At 37.0% G+C, this 20,638-nt stretch overlaps 1 pseudogene across 1 annotated transcript; it reads right to left on the bottom strand.

Moving 5' to 3' along the window:
* Positions 1-14,097: 14,097 nt before the first annotated feature.
* On the bottom strand, positions 14,098-14,342 carry LOC308415743 (short coiled-coil protein-like; annotated as a pseudogene). Its single transcript has one exon. The product of its transcript is annotated as a short coiled-coil protein-like (transcript).
* Between the last annotated feature and the right edge of the window lie 6,296 nt (positions 14,343-20,638).

Below are 20,638 nucleotides of genomic sequence, written 5' to 3'. Positions count from 1 at the left end.
GATGAAAAGTCCCAAAGAATTGTAGTTTTGAGTATTGGAACACAGATTGGTACAGCTGGTCTAATCTAGAGGCTGGAAACTGGAACAGCTGGTGCCAGTACCTGTGTAGGGACAGACTTGTGAACAAGCTGAGGACAAGCTGACAAGTAGGCACTCCTTCCTGCTTCCACGGACTTATGTAGGCCTCCAGCGGAAGGTGTATCCTGGATTAAAGTATGTCTTCCTGTCACGTGTTCTTGGTCACCAACCAATTAACAAAATTCAACCAGTCACTATCTCACACGTGTGTCCATCTTGTGTAGATCTTTTGGCTTTCTAGGTATTTTCAAGTGGACAAAAAATGGAAATTTGTTGGAAATCACAACCTTGACCTCAGAAAAATGTGGTTTTCGTTTCCTAAAACACATTAAAAGTAGGGGACAACATAGTGTATCATGATTTCATTTCAGAAGATATTTATCAGATGGATGAATACCTAAGTTATACCAAGTGGACTTGCAAATGATCTCTTACTTTTACTTACCTCCTGCATTTGCCAGGCTTTTCTAGAGGACCAACACTTTCACAGTGAATCTTTCTATATATGTAAGTAGGCAGAGATTTAGTATAATGGCTTACTGGTTGAGGAAGCTCAGCAACCCGTATCAAACAGAGCATAGCTCCAATCACTATACTACTCCAAATATGATGAGAGTGTCAAGGTTTTATATAAAAACAAGACCAGCAGTTCTGGATTATTTCCCCAACAAACCTGGTTAAAAAGTCAGTGTTTGCCTCAAAACTGTCAATGCAGAGGGAAGCAGATATTAAGTTTATGATATGACACCCAGGATCACCCAATTATGTTAAAGGCCACAGTAGTATTCCAAGAAGATGTTTGTACCCATCCATTCTAATCGATGCTTTCTATAAAACATTATTCCAGTAGATATTTGGGGTTGCACTACAATACAAACTATCCTGCCTTACAATTGTAAATGTGGTCATGAGATAGCTTGAATAAGGACCTAGCTGTGAGTTGCATAATATCAATTCTGTCTGGTTTTCAGGAGATCACAAATATTTCCTTGGCACTATAGCTTCTTGAGTTCTCTTTGTACCTTTGATACTATGTCCAAATGGTAGTATGTGCCTTTTATCCCAACTCTCAGAAGACAAATTGGTAGATTTCTACGTTCTAGGTCAGCCTAAGAATGAGCCAGTTCTACTTAAAAAAAAATATGATTTGGTCGAGGAATGATGACACACGCCTTAAATCCCAGAACTCTGTAATTGAGCATTCAGATCCTTCAGTTGAAAATTACACAGAAAAGGCCAAGACAGCTAATACTAAACAAGGAATGACTTAATAGAATAAGGGGGACAAGTACCATGCCCAGGAAGCAGAATCATTTGGGAGCAATGGCCTTGTACCTCTGGCTTTAGAGTCAAGAACCAAAGGGATTGCAGATTCTGGCTAGCTGGAGATAGGATATCAATGGAGATAAGAATAGACCATTTTCCTATGAAGAAATATTCTGATAAGTGATTTCTGAGGACATAAAATTGTTGTGTTCCAGAATTAACTGAGTCTGTACCTAGCCCTACAGGGAAATTAATTATTTATAGGTATCACCCAGGTGGTAATGATTTTTAAGGCATTTAAGGATCAAGGAGTTTTGATCCAACAATTCCTGCAGAAATTACACAAACAAAGATCTCACTCAGCCAAATAGTTACTTTGAATTCACACCCTAATACTGTTCACATCAATGATGCAGCTCATGTTTTTGAATATGCCTATATGATAGAGAGTAGAATAGAGTGACTAGGGAGTGTGAATATTAGCTGTGACCTTGTTGAAGTAGTTGAGGCTTTATTCAAGGTAGTGTTTCACTATCAGTGTGTGCTTTGATGATCCGATGCTGTGGCTCCAACCAATGCAGAATGAGAGGGCTCCCATGGCTCCCTTTGTATCAAGCAGTAGAATAATCATCTCTGCCAACACCATGTCTGTCATGCTACATGATTCCATGCTTCTTACCATGAAGAAATGGACTGAACCTCTCAGACTTTTAACCAGCCCTAATTAAATGTTTGCCTTTACAAGAAATGACTTGTTCATAGTGTCTCTTCAGAGCAATAAAACCTTAACTAAAACTTATAGGTAATAAAATGTCAGAGACTACTGAAGGTTGGAATCATATGAAAAATGTGAAAGTATTTGAAATGTCTAAGGGACTATCTCAAATAAAGCAGTCTTGAAATAATACCATGGTTTTATAAACATGGTTCAATTTTATACTGTTAAATGAATTAGTAACCTTGAATTTAGTACACAAAATTGTATTGAATTATTGTTCAGAGAGTATGTGTACTTTGGAGAGGCAAGCTTAGGTAGTATATAAGTGGGTAAACAAAAGAATGTCCAAAAGGGAAAAGGAACTCCACAGGACGACCAATAGAGTCTACTCATCTGGACTCCTGAGAGCTCTCACCAAAGAGCATGCACAGGGTGATCAAATCCCCATCCCCACGCACATATGTAGCAGATTCTTAGTCTCCACATGGATCTCCCAACAACTGCATAAGGGACTGTACCTAAAGCTGTTGTCTGACTGGAATCTGTTTCCTTAGAAGGTAACCTTGTCTGACCTCAATGAAAAAGGATGGGCCTAATCCTGATGAGATAAGATTAGATGTGCTAGTGTGGGTGGATTCCCACGGAGCCTTCCCCCCTGTGAGAGGAAAGGGGAATTGGTGGGAGAGGGACTCTGTAAGGAAGTGACAAATGAGCAGTGTTTGGGATACAAGTAAATAAATAAAAAAATTAAAAATATAAAAATATAGTGATAATGTATTAAAACAAGGGGTACATAATCACTGTCCTTCAGGCAGCATTAAATGCTCTGGCCAGATGGTTCTAGAAATAGAGATAAGAATAAAGGGACCACGGGGAAAACTGATGCTGTTATGCTGGAGGAAAAAAAATAGAGTTGATTAAGAAGAGACCAGCTTAGAGTCAGCCTCGAGTGCTACAAAGTTCAGAGCTAGAGAAATGGCACAAGCCCTTTGTCATGGCACAGAAGACAATAGGTGAAGCCCAATTAATGACACAAGGAGCTGGGCATAATTTCTTCCCCAGGGTATTTTACTTCCCCTTCTAAGAATGACTGAAGCATCCACATTTAGGTCTTCTTTCTTATAGATGTTCATATGATCTGTGAGATATATTTTGGGTCTTCAAAACATTTGGGCTGGTATCCCTTTATCAGTGAGTGCATACCATGTGTGTTTTTTTGTGAAGGGGTTACCTCACTCAGGAGGATATTTTCTAGTTCCTTCCATTTGCCTAAGAATTTCATATAGTCAGTATTTTGAATAGCTCTGTAGTGCATCATTGAGTAAATGTTCCATGTATTTGTTGTATGCATACCTCTTTTGAAGGACATCTGGGTTCTTTCCAGCTCATGGCTTTTATAAATAAGGCTGATATGAACAAATAGGGATCCATCCTGTTATGGTTTACATATACTTGGCCCAGGCAGTGGCACTATGGAATGTGTGGCTTTATTGGAGTAAGTGTGTCATTGTGGAGATGGACTTTGAGACCCTCCTCCTATCTAAGAGAGGAGACCAAGTCTGTTCCTATCTTCCTTTGGATGAAAATGTAGAACTCTCAACTCCTCATGCACTTTGCATGCCTGGACTTGCCATGTTCCTGCCTTGATAATGAACTGAATCATTGAACCTACAAAGTAATCCCAACTAAATGTTATCTGTAAGACATGCCTTGGTCATGGTGTCTGTTGAAAGCAGTGAAAACTTAAGACAGAAGATGGCAACAGGAGTGGGTTATTGCTTTGAAAGTCCTTATCATTCATTTGTTTGGAAAAATGTGGATTTTGTTATTTTGGTTTTAAAGAGTACTATAATTCTTTAAATGGGTTTTAATAAACTATCCTTGAAGGGATATGGAATACTTTGTTGGTGAGGGTGATCTGAACTGTTCAGACCTGGCCCAAGATCATGTGGTCTATTTCAGTGCAGAATTTCAGTCTGTGGCCTAAACATTGGTTTTCAGGTAGTTGGGTGAAAAAATTCTTAAGCAGTGAAGGAGTTAGAAAATAGGCATGTAGTGATAATGTAATACAACAAGGGGACAGATTCGAGCTCTTGCAATCAGCATAACTCAGCAGCTTTAAGCCTGGGTCTCTGGCTTTATGGTCAAGGGATTGAGGCTACCTGGATAATTGATGCTATTTGTCTGGAGCTAAAAAATTAGGGTTGATTAAGAACAGGCCAGCATCACTGTGGTAAAATCTTCTGAAAAGTATTTTTGGAGAGCAAAAAGAACCTGTGTTCCTGAGACATGGAAAGTTGCACCTCACACTGCAGCTGTACTTAGTAATATGTAAGAATCCCCCATGTGGTCCTGGTTTTGAAGGGGCCATGAAGAACTCTTGAGGCTTGTTACTATGAGAGGCCATTGAAAGCAAAAGGGATTGTGGAAAATACAGCTTATCAGCTGTAAAAGGTTTCTGGTGGAATTCTTTGAGTCACATAATTATACTCTCATATCATCAACAAATAGTGATATTTGACATCTTGTTTTCTAATTTACATCCATTTGACTGAATTTTTGGAATGATTGCTCTGTTAAGACTTCCAGTACTCCATTACAGAAGAAGAGTAATAGAAGTGTGGGCAGACTTGTCGAGTATCTGATTTTAGTGTGATTGCTTCAACGTTCTCCCTATTTAGATTAATATTGGCTGCTCATTTGCTGTATATTGCTTTTACTATCTTTAAGGATGAGCCTAAAGTTCCAGATATTTCCAAACCATTAACATGAAATGGTGTTTTATTTTCTCAAGTTACTTCTAAGCATCTAAAGAGATCTTTACATGGTTTATTTATTTGATTTTGTTTTTGGTTGATTACTTTGATGGATTTTCATATATTGAACTCTCCCTGTATCCCTGGGATGAACTTTACTTGATCATGGTAAAGGATCATATGTTGTTTTCTAGTATTCTTTTTACAAGAATTCGATTGAATATTTTCACTGCTGTTCATGATGAAATATTGTCTGACACTTTCTTTCTTTCTTTGTAGGGTCTCTGTGTGATTTAAGCATTAGAGTAATTTTGGCTTCAAAGAATGAGTTGTGTAGTGTTCCTTCTCTTTCTATTTCTTGAAATAGTGTCGACAGTATTGGTATCAGTTCTGCTCTCAATGTCTGATAAAATATAGCACTGAAACCATTGGCTTTTTCCCCCCTTGGGATCAGAGGCTTTTGATAAGTTCTTGATTTTATATAGGGATTATGGGGCTGTTGTGATGATTTACTTGATTTAGATTTAAATTTGATCTTTGGTAATATGGAGAATATGAGACATTTTCTCAACATTTTTAGTTTGGTTGAATATACACTTTTGTTGCAGGATCTGATGATTTGTTTTTACTTTCTTCAGTTTCTGTTGTTATATCTTCATTTTCTTTTCTGAGTTTGTTAATTAAGATAGTCTCTGTGTCCTCTAGTTAGTCTGGCTCAGGTTTCATCAATCTTTTTTGATTTTATCAAAGACCTAGCTCCTGGTTTTGTTGATTTTTTTGTATAATTCCTTTTTGTTTCTACTTTGTTGATTTCATCTCTGATTTTGAGTGTTTTTGCTGTCTATTCCTCTTAGATGTATCTTCTTCTTTTTGTTCTATAATGTTTAGTTCTTCTCTCAAGCTGGTTGTGTATGCTCTCTGCAGTTTCTTTTGGAATAAATCCAAGCAATGAGTTTTCTTCTTAGTACTGCTTTCATTGCATCCCATAGTTTCAGTTTGGTGTGCTCTCATTTTCATTAAATTTTGAAAATCCTTAAGATTTTATTTATTTCTTCCTTGAACATGGTATTGTTGAGTAGGGCATTGTTCATGTGTATGTGGTCTTTATGATTTGTTTTTGTTTTTGAAGGAGGAGCCTTAGTCCATGGTTATTTGAAAGGGTGCATGGAATCACGTCATTTTTTTTTTTTTTTTTTTTTTTTTTTTTTTTTTACTAAATGTAGGTGCTCTTGTATTTGGAGCACAGTTCTTCACCTTGATAGAACTTTTCCTCTGATTAGTCAAAATTGTCCTTCCTTAACAATGTTGGTAACTTTTGGTTGAAAATTTATCTTATTTGGTATTAGAATAGCCACTCTAGATTGTTTCTTAGCACCATTTTTCCTTGAAATTTCTTCCTAACCTTTTACTCTGATGTACTATTTGTGTTTGTTCCTGAGAAGAGTTTCCGGTATGCAGCAAAATGTTGGACTCAGATTGTGTATACATTCTGATAATCTATGTCTCTTTATTGGGGAAATTAATCCAATGATGCTAAGAGATATCAAAGAACTATTATTGGTCCCTGTTATTTTTATTGTTAGAAGAAGAATTATGTTTGTGTGGTTTTCTTCTATAGGGTTTTCACAAGTGATAGAAAAACGCAAGGATTTGGGGGACTCTGAGACTTTTGCAAAAAGCCTCATTTGTATAATGTAAGACACTAAAAACATAGAAATGGTTAAAGTGAAACTCATAGACTTTCCAGTCATTACTAAGCTCTGAGACTCAGCCTGTGCCTGACAAATAAAAACAGTGGCCTAGAATAAATCTCAAAAAAGCCAGAATATACTGACTGATTGCCACCTATCTAGAAAGACCTTCATAGGTTCCTGACGCATGGCATATTCAGTTCATGCTATAATAACACAATTCTGAGAAACAAAACAGGGACACAACTCTTAAAAATTTGGAATGTATTAACAAAGTTCTAAACATGTAAAAGCACAGATTTATTGGACAGGTTAAGCTATACAGTCCAAGCTGAGTATACCTCTTTTGCTATACTTTCTTTCTTTTGAATATTTGGTATTTTGACTATTGTATGTCAGAGGGAATTTTATTTATCTGGTCTAATCTATTCCGAGTTCTGTAGATTTCTTGTATGTTCATGGTCATCTCTTCCTTTAGGTTAGTGAATTAGCGTCTAAAATTTTGTTCAAGATATTTAGTGACACTTTTATTTGAGAGTCTTTATTTTCTTCTACAACTATTATACTTTGGTTGACTCTTCTCATTGAGTCCTGGAATTACGAGATGCTTTAAGATAATGCTTTTAGATTTTTGCATTATCTCTGACTGATGTGCCAATGTTTACTGTGGTATCTTTTGCCCCTGAGAAACTCTCTTTCATCTCTTGCATTCCGTTGGTAATGCTTGTGTCTATGACTTCTAATCTCTTTCTGAGGTTTTCTATCTCCAGGGTTGTTTATTTTTGTGATTATTTTCTCTATTTTTGTTTCTAATTCCTTCACCTGTGTGGTTGTATTTTTCTATAGCTCTTTAACTGATTTTTCTGTTGCCTCTTTAAGGTTGTCTACGTGTTTAAAGGTTCTCATATGTTTCTTCAACTTGTTTACTGGTTCTCATGTAATTTATGTGCCTCTAGAAGACCTTCATCATCCTTATCATGCAGTTTGTTTTTATGTCCAAATCTTGCTTTTCTGGTGTGTTGGGCTGTCTCTTCCTTGTTTCTGTCATTTTCAGGTTGTGTTTGATTCCCTTGCTTAGTTACTAGCACTACACTCTTAACATCTTGTTATCTGTGATGCCAGGTTTTCTTATTGTCTCTGAATTATGTGTGTGTGTGTGTGTGTGTGTGTGTGTGTGTGTGTGTGTGTGTGTGAATGTGAGTGGTCCCTTCAAACTATTCCACATTAGAGAGGTAATCAAAATTTTGAAGCACAAAAAGTATATAGTCCTATTGAACCAACTGATATCAGTACACATTGATTTGTTTTCATTACGTTTTGTATATATCAACTAATCAGTAATATTTATGAGTGACAATTTATTTTCAAGCATTTTTGTATACTTTTTGCATGTTTGTTTGTCCTGAAGTATATCTATATGCTCTCAAGACACCAGTACATGTTAGATTGCCTCTAAATAATTGTATTACAATTTTAATGGAAATTATTTTGAATCTGTAAATTGCTTTTGGTAAGATAGTTAATTAACTATGTTAATCCTGCTCAGTCGGGATCATGGTAGATCTTTGCATCTTCTGATATCTTCCCCAGTTTCTTCATAGACATGAAGTTCCTGTTATATAGGTCTTTGACTTGCTGGGTTAAAGTCATATGAGAAATTTTTTTTAGGATTTTTGGGTATTATAAGAGAATTATCACCTTAAATTCTGTCTTAGCATATCATTTGCACAAATGAGGCCTACTGATTTTTCTTTTATTAATTTTTTGTGCAAGCATCTTGCTGAATGAGTTCATCAGCTGTGGAAGTTTTCTGATAGAACTTGGAGGTCTGCTATTTATACTTTCAAGTCATCTGTGAACAATAATACTGTGCCTACTTTGTTCCAAATTGAATCCCTTAGATATTCTCATGTTGTCTTACTGCCCTTGTTAGAATGTCAAGTTTGTCTTGCCTACATATTGTGCAGAGATAAAGATGGAACAGACAGTGAGGAAACAGCCCTCCAATGATTAACCCAAATAGAGATACATTTCATGGGAGAGAGTCCACACTAGACCATATTAATGATACTTGGCTACTCTTCTATGCTTGCATGTAGGAACCTAGCATTATTGTCTCCTGAGTCTTCATCCAGTAGAGTATAGAAACAGACTGACAAACATTATGTGGAGCCCAGGAAGCATTCTGGAAGTTAAACAGGGGCTATCTCAGTCTCTGTTCATTGATATTGGTAATCTTTTCTTCTTCTTTGCCTCCCTGGTTAGGCCTCAGCAGGAGATGATATGACTAGACCTGCTGGGAATAGATGATCCAGGGTGGGGTGATACCCAGTGGACTCTGTTTCATTGAGGAGATAAGGAGGTAGTAATTAACATAAGGGTGAGAACCAATACAACAAAATAGCATGTGTTCCATGTTTTAAATGTTTTTCACTATTGCAATAAAAAACACTCACTACCTGAGCTATCATATTTCCTGGGGAGACATAATATTCATAATATTCATGCCTACTAATCTCAGATAAGAATCATGGTATATATATATATGTGTGTGTGTGTGTGTGTGTGTGTGTGTGTGTGTGTGTGTGTGTGAAGAGCTAGAAAGAGAGAGATTGAGAGATAGAGAGAGAGAGGGAGGTATGTAGGAAGGGAGGTAGGGAGGGAGGGTTCGAGGTAGGTAGGGAAGGAAGTGGAGAGAGAGAGAACTAAATTCCAACTTGGTGAATCAGTAAGTTTTATGGAGGTTATTTTCACAAAAACAGATGAGGTGTTACAGGGGCAAAAATTACACAAAAGCAGCTTTATCTCCAATGTCCACCTCATCATTGGTGACAAGTCACTAGAGGTAGAAACCTGAAGAAAATTGACAGCACAACAATTGTATAGTGCCTTTTTCAAGTGACTAAGCTAATATAAACCTCTCCCAGGCATGGAGGTTTGAGCTGCAAAGGAAGAGTGGCATAATGGATATAATGAGTGGTTTGTGCTTATTCAGGGTCTTCTTGGATGTATTATTAGTCGTTTCCCTTCCTACCTAATATTCCTGAAGATTACTGAATGATGGAATGTTTTAGTATCAGAGGAAACCACTGACCTTGGCAGCTCAAAATCATTATGTCTTACTCTCTTGGTTGTATCAGAATTCTACCATAGTATCTGAATTTATATTACTTCATTTTAATTTTCTTATGTTCAAACTGTAAGTAATGATTCTACCTGTTGTGAAAGCCCCTTACATATTTATTGGCCTAGTAAATGAATATGTTCCCTTCAACTTGTGTTTCATTTATAAATTTATAAAGCAGTTTATAAAAAGTGAGTGTAAATCTCGTTAGAACAAATTTTATACAAGATAGTTCATAACACTTGAGCATCTAAAATAATAGACCCAGAAGTTAAACCAAGATTTTGGTATAGTACCATATCCTAACATATGCTCTACAACTCTATTAGGACCTAGAGACATTGCTGTGATGATGTCAAAATGGGGACTGATTGTTCTATAAAGTAATATCATGAAAATTTATTCCTGTGACTGATGGATACCATAGAGGAGCAAAAGAAGTGGCTAAAATATAGTGCAAAGATCATATTGACAACCTAACGTATGTCCAAGAAAATATGAGAAAAATAAGAACTGTCATTATTCTAAATTTTTACATCTCTAGAAATCCAACATCATGATATATGTATAAGAGGAGTAGACACTAATGTGTATGAATGAGACAGAATTTGTGGACAGTAGTGACTAGGGTTGAAATAAGAAGAGTTGAGACAGGAATATGTGCAAGAAGTCTATTGTAAAAAAGAGTTACTTTATATTCAAGGACTTGCAGATTGTGTTACTGTTAAAACCATCTTTTCTAGAAAGGCTGGATCATTACAAAGACAAACCTAGGTGCACAACAAATATTGATTAGAAAGGCCAATAAATCACACAATTTTAAAGTATCAAAAAAAGTCACAGAGTTTAAAAACTAGTGTTTTTAGTCATTTTATTTGAGATGCAATTCATAAAAACAAGTTTGAGGGAGGAGGAAAGGGGAGTAAAGGGGAGGATATAAGGTTATAAATGTAAATGATCAGAATATCCAATAAAATTTTTAAAATGTCAAACATAACAAATTTTTTTTCTTAAAAAATTTAATTAAATTGCAAAGCAGAACATGAACACAAATTTAAATATCAGTAACAAGGTCACAAAACAGTTGCAAAATGTCTGTAATGGGAGGATTATATATCCTTATAACTAAGTCACCCATCCATGCCTACATTAGTACATTAGATAAATCTTCAAGTCAGCAGCCCATCGAAGATCTAGCAGTTCCATTACTGGATCTTTCCTGTTACAAAAACTTGCTAATATTTTGGGTATCAGATCTTTATCAGATGGAAACTACAAACTAAACTTTTAAAATTTGTTAAAGAATGATTAAAATACTGTAACTAATTTGGTTTCAAAAACTCTGGGTATACAACTGAGATAAAACACTAAGATTTATACTTATCGCATTGCAAAACTCTTTTATATTTATGATTTTGGTATTAATATACTCTCAATTAAATTTCCAAAAGTCCATCTCATCATACAAATAAACATTGAGACCAACCTTTCACTGGTCTCATAATCCACTCACATTAGACTAAATTCACTTTTATTCATGTCCCAAATTTGCACCTGTGGGGCAGATATAGCACACACTTATAGGGAAAATATAGGGAGTTGGTTATTCCTTTTTATCCAGTTTTCATTCCTATTTCTATCTTTCTTCAAGTCTTTTTTTCTTTTCTTTTTTTTCTACTTCTCACACACCAGCATCTCTATCTTTACAACACCAAATGGATTATTTCATGTAATAGAGAGATTTTGTTTAAGATTTACTCCATTTATAATTTATTTTTTAAATAAACACAGATAGAAGAACAAATGTTAGAATTTTTACATAAATGTATAAGAATACATTTTAGTAAGTGCTTTGCATTTTATTAAGGTTTGATATTCTGCATTAATGTCCTAATAGTTACAATGAGCAAAAAGTACATGTAAATCAGGATGTAACCCAGAAGTAGTCAAAGTTTTCTTGGTGTGTGAGGATTGAGTATAATGTTTTATTTTTTTTTTTCTTGAATTTCACAGTCTGAGTTTTTTCTGGGGTAGGCTGAGCTTTCTGGCGTTAGTATCCCATTATCAATGACTGCATATTATGTCTGTTCTTTTGTGACTGGGTTATCTCACTCAGGATGCTATTCTCTAGATGCAACCATTTTCTTAAGAATTTGGTTAAGTCATTGTTTCTGATAGCTGAGTAGTACTTCATTGATTAAATGTACCACAATTTTTGTATCCATTCATCTACTGAAGGGCATCTGGGTCCTTTCCAGCTTCTGGCTAACATAAATAGTGCTGCTATGAACATTGTGGTGCATGCGTCTTTGTTGTATATTGGAGTGTCTCTGGGGTATATGCTCAGAAGTGGAATAGCTGGATTTTCAGGTAGTACCATGTCCAGTTTTCTGAGGAATCGCCTGTCTGATTTCCAGAGTTGTTTTATCAGTTTACAACCCCACCAACAGTGGAAAAGTGTTCCTCTTTCTGCACAGCCTCTCCTGCATCTGTTGTCATCTGAGTTTTGGATCTTGGCCAATCTGACTGGTGTGCTGTAGAATCACAGGGTTGTTATGATTTGCATTTGCCTGATGGCTATGGATGTCCAGCACTTCCTAGATGTTTCTCAGTTATTGGATTTTCCTCAATTGAAAACATTTTGTTTAGCTCTGTACTACATGTTTAATAGGGTTGTTGGATTTACTGGTGTCTAGCTTTTTCTGTTCTTTTTATACCTTGGATATTAGGCCTCTATCTGATGTGGAGTTGGTTATGATCTTTTCCCATTCTGTTGGCTGCAGTTTTGTTTTCTTGACACTGTCCTAAGCCTTACAGAAACTTGCAATCTCATTAAGTTTCATTTGTTAATCTTTGACCTAAGAGCAGGGGCCATTGTTGTTTTGTTCAGAAAATTATTTTCCTATGCCTAAGTATTCTAAGTTTTTCCCTATTTTCTCATCTAATAGTTTCAGTGTATCTGGTTTAATGTGGATATATTTGATCCACTTACACTTAAGGTTTGTACAAAGAGATAAGAAAGGGTCTATTTTCATTCTTCTGCATGCTGAGTGCCAGTTGGACAAATACCATTTGTTGAATAGGCTGTCATTTTTCCATTGAATATTTACAGGTCCTTGGTCAAAATTCAGGTGACCCTATATATGGGGCCTCATTACGGGGTCTTCTATTCTATTCCATTGATCCATGTGCCTATTTCTGTACCAGTCCCACACAGTTTTCATCAGAATTGCCTTGTAATATAGCTTGAGGTCAGGGATAGAGATTCTCGCAGATGTTTACTTGTTTTTGAGGATGGATTTCGCTTTTCTAATCTTTTGTTATTCCAGGTGAAATCACACATTTCTCTTTCCAATTCAATGAAGAACTACATTAGAATTTTGATGGGGATATCATTGAATCTGTAGATTGCTTTGGGTAAGATGGTCTTTTTTAGAATGTTGATCCTTCCATTCCATGAGCATGGGAGATCTTTCCATTTTCTGAGACTTTCCTTGATATCCTTCTTTAGAGGTTTGGAGTTCTTGTCATACAGGTCCTTCACTTACTTAGTTGGAGGCAAACCAAGGTATTTCATCATTTTTGTGACTATTGTAGAGGATATCTTTTTCCTAATTTCTTTCTCCACATGAATACAGGAATTTGAATACAGGAAGGCTACTGATTTGTTTGAAGTAATTTAATATTCAGCCACTTTGCTGAATGTTTATCAGCCGTAGTAGTTCTCTGGTGGAATTTGTGGGATCACTTACATAAAATATCATGTCATCTGCAAAAAGTTTTTACCTTCCGAATGTGACAGTTTACATTTCACAGAAAACCCTTCAATATTTATAGCTTCAATGTATCTTCAGTTGATTAAAATGATATCAGTAATCCTCTCTTATTAGTACAATTCTCAAATGGCAAGCAATAGATAAGAAAGTGTCATAGTATGGAATAGTGTCAATACTTAGAGTCAGGTTACTCTGTCGGAGATAACTCTGTAGTTCTTCTCCTGATGAAGATGGGAAGGCAGAGGCAGATGTAGAGGCAAAAGTGGGTGCACAAGGTACAGAAGCTCTGCATACAGTACATGATTTTTGTCCCTTTTTCACAACATGGTTATTTTCATGTACATTTAACTATTTAGGCTTTTGATAAAACACAGTGCTACAAAATATGTGTGTGTGTGTGTATATATATATATGTAATAAATTGGCTAAAGATTCTTCTTAAATTTTCAAAAATATCTGTAATTTTATTATAAAGTCTCTTCATGTGCACATCTTCATAAACTAATATATACATAGAACATTAGTTCAGAGATGCTCCTGTAAAGCTTTAGTATTACCTAGATCTGACATTGTCTTTATAAATACACAGTGAAGCAAACAAAGATACTCTAACTTTTGGATCATATCCAAGATTATGTAGAAAGAACAAAAGCAGCAATCCATAGAAGACAGTGAGGTGAGCCCTTTACTATCTTTTGCTTTTCGTTTTAGATGTTTGAAAAACTCTGGAAGCAGACATGAGGTTATCTGTATATTGTCCAAGAACTTGATTTTCTGATTTTAGCTTCAGGTTTACTTCCTCAACTGCATCTACTCTTGCAGAAAGATTTTCAAGTTTGTGTTGTAGTTCAAACTCTTGATTGAGAAGTGGAGTCTTTCTTCCAGTTCCACCTGATTTTCAGCATAAACTGCGTCCATATCAGCATTCATCATCTTGGGAACATACATTGAGCTCTTGAAAACAAACTCCTTAGTGATGGGTCTTGCATCTGCAGCACATGGAGGAGGTGGGATAGGTAGCCAACTTACATTATATTAAAGAGGAAAAGTTCAGTATACAGTGTATGGAACTTAGATTTAAAAATCTGGTATTGAAAAGGGATCAGTTGAGATTTCCCTATGCAAATAAATAGATGTGAGGATCACATGGTCCACTTTCAAATTCTAAATGTTAGTTTGTTTGTTCATTTGTTTGTAATCTTCAGGCAACAGTAAAATCTACTTGTTGACAGAGGTGTCCATAGAAACAATAAATCAATTTCAAAGAAGATATTTTTTGAACAGTCAGTTTGTACTGGTGAATGATGCTTGGGAGTGAGACTTCAGATGCTGCTTGAGGTAACAGGTTCTGGAATAGCTTTTGTTGCAGAGGGGACAAGCATGGGGCCTCTCACCACTGTGCTTTTTTATGTGTCTCTTTAGATCTGTTGAACAGTAGAATGTCCATTTGCAGCCAGGCACATTGCACTCATAACTCCTCTTTCCAGTGTGTTTCTTCATGTGGTCTTTGAGGTGGTGAGCCTTTGTGTAAGATTTCCCACAATCTTGGTAGGAACATGAGTAGCGCTTCAAAGGTTGAGGGTTGATTGGAGAGACAGGGCTCAGTGTCTGCAGGTCTGTGTTCAACTCTGGACCCTTTCCTTGAACCAAATCAGAAGCTGGAGAGCTTGCCTGGGGTTGTCTTTGAACAGAAGGGTAACTTGAAGGATTTGAGGATTCACCTACATATGGGGCTTGGTTACTAAGTAATGTCACATGATGATCAAGGCTTTGCACAACATTGGGTGTTCCATTGCTACTTGGGTAGACATTAGGTTCAAGAGAGGTTCTCAAATGATCCAAGGAGAATGACTCTTCAGAACTTGGAATTCTCTCTGGATGCCAAGCTAAGTGTTCTTGTATAGGACATGAAGTCACCTGAGGATCAAGTTTTTATTCCACATCAGGTGTTCCATTCACACTTGGGGAAGCATCAGAATCAAGAAAGGCCATTATGTCATCTAAGAAGAAAGACTCTTCAGAAAGGGGACTTGTCTCTGGGTGCCAAGCCAGGTTGACTTGGTTAGTAAGTGAAGTCACTTGAGGATGAAGGCTTTCTTCAACTTTGGATGTTCCATGCAAACTTCGGGAAGCATCAGAATCAAGAAAGGCAATTATGTCATCCAAAAAGAAAGACTCTTCAGAACTGGGACTTGCCTCTGGGTGACAATCTAGGTTGGCTGGGTTACTAAGTGAGGTCACCTGAGGAACAAGGTTTTCTTCAACATTGGGGGATCCATTCAAACTTGAGGAAGCATCAGAATCAGGAAAGGCTATTATCTCATCCAAGAAAAAAGACTCTTCAGAACTGGGACTTGTCTCTGGATGACAAGCTTGTTTTTCTGGGTTACTAAGTGAAGTCACCTGAGCATTTTGGCTTTCTTCAATACTGGTAGCTCCATTCAGATTTAGGGAAGCATTAGAATCAGGAAAGGCTATTATCTCATCCAAGGAGAATGTCTCTTCAGGACTGGGACTTGTCTCTGGGTGACAAGCTAGGTGGTCTTCCTTACTAAGTGAAGTCACCTGAGCATTTTGGCTTTCTTCAATACTGGTAGTTCCATTCAGATTTAGGGAAGCATTAGAATCAGGAAAGGCTATTATCTCATCCAAGGAGAATGTCTCTTCAGGACTGGGACTTGTCTCTGGGTGACAAGCTAGGTGGTCTTCCTTACTAAGTGAAGTCACCTGAGGATCAATGCTTTTTTCAACATTAGGTTTTCCATTCAAACTTGGATGGATATTTGGATTCACAGAAGTTCTCATTTGATCCAAGGAATATAACTCTTTAGAACTGGGACTTGTCTCTGGATCCCAAGCTATGTGGTCTTGATTACAAAATGAATTCACCTGAGGATCCAGCCTTTTTTCAACATTTGGTGTTCCATTCAGACATGGGTAGACATTTGGATCAGAGGACCTCATCTGATGCAAGTAGCATGACACTTTAGAACTGGGATAATTCTGTGGATGCCAAGTCATATTTTCTTCTGCATTGGATGTTGCCCTCTTAGACCCATGAAAATTTGGGCCAAAACTGGTGTTTGGCATCTGAAAACCAAAGAAAGTCTGGCCACCAATTGGATTTGTCACCCAGTGACTGACCATCAAATTCTGATCACATCTGTGTCCTGATAACTGATACCCAGAGAGAAAGTGCTCACCACAGACCAGGTTATCCTGACCTCTGTAGACATTCTGACCACGGAAGGATGACTTCTGGTAGTAGAGCTTCATGTGGTCATGGTTATCTCTCAACGGAGGCTCATAAAAAGCCTGATATTCATTAGAAGGTATCATCAGATCTGCATTGAATCTATTATTAGCTACTAAATCCCTCTGCTGATACCTAAAAGAACTCTGTTCAGAAAAATAGTCCAGGGAGCGATGTACATTTGAATTCTGGTCTGCATGGCTTCCAGAAGGAGCAGCATGATGATTACCAAAGGGAATCCTCTCACTGTCATTCAAGGCTGTATTTTGGATCACAAGAGTCTTGTCAAAGTTGACTGTCCTCATCCAGTGTCCTTCAATGTAGAGAGATTCCCTAGCTTCAAGGACAGCTTTATTCTGGGCATGAGGATGGCATATCTTTGGTGTGTTGTTGAGCTCCTTAAGCTGAGTGTCTTCCGGGAATTTTTTCTGCTGAAGAGACACAGCTATCTGATTCACAGAGGAAGTCTCACTTGGCTCTCCAGTTTTTCCTGGGTGTGCTGTCGAGTTCAGAGTACAGGTTATCTCAGGTGTGCTAGAGTATGCAGATGCCATCACTGTTGGTTTCCAGGCAAGCATCTCTGAGCTCTGACCTGAGACAGGCTGGCTGGACTCCACATGGAAAGGCTGGGGATTACACCTCCCTGGCTGGAATGCACCTGTGGATTCTTCCATGTCTATGCAGGCTTCACAAATGGCTTGGGGACTCTTCAAGTTCCTTCACTGTTGGGAGAAAAATCAACATCTGGTTAAACTAGGTATTCAGTGGTAGAGATTAAAGTTCTTGAGAATACTCAAACTCGGCGGACAGGCAGAACTTAAATGGTAGACACAAGAAGGCATAAAATGTTCTCTGGAGATCAGGGATTCACAACTTTAAGGGCTCTGATGAAGGTGGGATGGGCAAACAAAAGCTTCATTACTCTGGGATCTCCTTTTATAAAGCTAGGCCTGATATGTTCAGTACTTCTGAGTCTATGATTTCATAAGACTTATGTTTCCACATGTAGGCCCCCATACTTAGAAGACATGTTTAAATATCTCACCCCAGGCTCTTAGAGTTTAGAAGATGCTCTCATTAAGTAAACTCTTAGGAACTGTGTATGTTAGCTTGCCTCTGATTTACTTTATAAACAATATACAGTTACATGGTTGCATTCATCAACTTTAGAAGAGAATGTGGAACAGGATTTGTTGGAGGGACTGGTGGGTTTTTACAGGAGCAGTAGGTCATGTGGGGTTTGTTTTGAATGAAGAGAGTGAATGAAAAAAAACTTGTGAGCTGATGAAACCTCTTGCTGTGGAGACTTATAGAGTACAAGAGGTTAATCTTTGTAATGGGGATACAGAATCTGGTGTGATTATTTTTTTGCAATGCTACAATCTGTTGTGTCCTTTTGGTATGGGATCCCATCCATTTTCTCAAATATTATAGATAAATGCTAAGAGAGGTTTTCACTCTCAGCACACTGACAATAGGACCCAGTTACCTAGAATTGTGTCCACATAGTTCATGGATCCTGGATAGATCCTGATGGTGGTAAAGGTTGATGAAATGAGACAAAAATCTTATTTTAAATTTAAAAAGCAAATAGTGAAAACCAATGTTTAAGAAAGGAAGATGGAATGAAAGACAGAAAAAACAAGAAAAGAAATAATACAAATGGAGAAATCACATCATCATCATGAGACACAACATGTAGTATTGGAACAAAAGTGAAGTTGTTTGGATGGATAGTTGCACTCTTAAAATTGATAAAAAAAACTGTAAGATAGGAGATTAAAATTGCTTGCACCTTTTCACCAATTGGAAACCACTTGAAAAAAATACACTCTGAATTTGTGAAGGCATCATTCCGTAGGCATCACATATTAAAACACATACAAGGTGTCCAAATCAACATCCAGCCTCTCTTCTATCCCAGAGAAGTGGAAAATCATTCCTCCCATGAAGATTTACAGGAAGTTACAGGACAACTCATTTTTACAGAAGACATTTATACTTCAATCTGGTCTCATAATCTTTATCTTTTGTCTCTAATCCTTGATTGCAGAAATTAAAAATACTTGCCATAATATAGGCCAAGGATTCTCTTTTTTTGTATTGCCATAATGCATAGCTGCAGGCTACTTCCTAATTTATACCATACCACATAACATATTCAGTTTTTAAATAATTTATATTTTGATATTTATGATTTTCAACTAACAACATCTAAAACAACAACAATTAGAATACTATGGTAAGACAATAAAATCAGTCACAACAATCCTACTATCTCTTAAGATCAATGCCCTTGCCATTCAATTTCATAAAGAAGAATTTTTAGAAAACAAAGTGGAAAAGAGCTTAAAATATGTAGGCACAGGGGAAAGTTTCCTCAACAGAAAACAAATAGATTATACTCTAAGATCAAGAATCAACAATTGGGACCTCATGAAATTGGAAAGTTTCTGGAGGCTAAGCATATTATCAAGAAGACAAAATATCCAACAACAGATTGAGGAAGGATGTTTGATACTCCTGCAACTGATGGAGGGCTAATATACAACATATACAAAGAGCTCAGGAAGTTAGACTCCAGGGAATCAAATATTTATATATAAACTGGTATACAGAGCCCAACAAAGAATTCTCAGCTCAGAAATTCCAAATAGCTATGAAGCACCCAAAGAAATTATAAATATGGTAGTTATAAGGTAAATGTAAATCTAAACAACCATGAGAATACACCTTATTTTAATTAGAATGGCTAAGGTCAAAAATCAGGTGACAGAAGATGCTGGCAAGAATGTGGAGAGAAAAGAAAACTTCTTGAGTGTTGGTGGGATTGTAAGCTGGTACAACCACTCTGTAAAACAGTCTGGTGGTTTCGCAGAAAATTGAACATAGTGCTACCTGAAAACCCAGCTATTCCACTCCTAGACATATAGCCCAAAGATGTTCCAACATATGACAAGCACACATGCTCCACCATGTTCTAGCAGCCTTATTTATGATAGCCAGAAGCTGGAAAAAACCCAGATGTTTTAAAAAAAAAATAATGTATAAAGAATGAATGGTACATTTATAAATTAGAAACAATGACTTTATGAAACACCTAGGCAAACATATGGGTCGAGATAATATCGTGAGTACCCCACTCACAAAAACACACACATGGAATGCACTCACTGTGAAGAAAATACTAGCCACAGAAAACTTTGAGTACCCCAGAAAAAATTGACAGACCTTATGATGTGCAAAGAAGAAGGAAGGCCAAAATGCCAAACCTCAGTCCTGTTTAGTAGAAAGAACAAAACACTTTAGATAGGAAATACAAGGTAAAATAGAGGAATAGGGAATAGAGAAAAATCATTCAGAGACTTCTTTAAATGGGGATCCACGCCATATGAAGCCACCAATCCCTAGCTCTATTGCTGATGCACAAAGTGCTTAGAAGCAAGAAACATATAGAGATGCCTACTCTGGGTCTCTGCCAGAGTTAAATGCATACAGCTGAGCATGTTAGCATCTAACCATCAGAGTGAACTTGGGGACCCCAATGAAGGTGCTAAAGAAAAGCCTGAAGGAGCTGAAAGGGGTTGCAACTGCATGGGAAAACAATGTGATCAACCAACTAAACCCTACACAACCCCCAGGTACTATAACACTGATCATTGAGAACACATTGAGAAAACTATGGTTACAGTTGCATATGTAGCTGAACCTAGCAGTGTCTGGCATTAATTTGAGAAGAGGTCTTTGGTCAAGGGAGAACATGTTTCCCCAATATAGGGAAATGCCAAAACACTGGGGTTCAGAGGGTTGGAAGGGAGCAAGGTGGAGGAAGAGCATACCATTATAAATATCAAAACAAAGAGTATGTAATAAGAAAGGAAAAGAAGAACCAATAAGAAAGAAGAATTCCCATGTCGGGTCAGGGTCTGGTCATTGGCACTTTGCTACATGTTCCAGTCATCCACCTCTGTTCTGA

This window comes from Micromys minutus, assembly GCF_963924665.1.
Source record: "Micromys minutus genome assembly, chromosome: X".
Lineage (NCBI taxonomy): Eukaryota > Metazoa > Chordata > Mammalia > Rodentia > Muridae > Micromys > Micromys minutus.
This window is presented reverse-complemented; position numbering and strand designations above follow the sequence as displayed.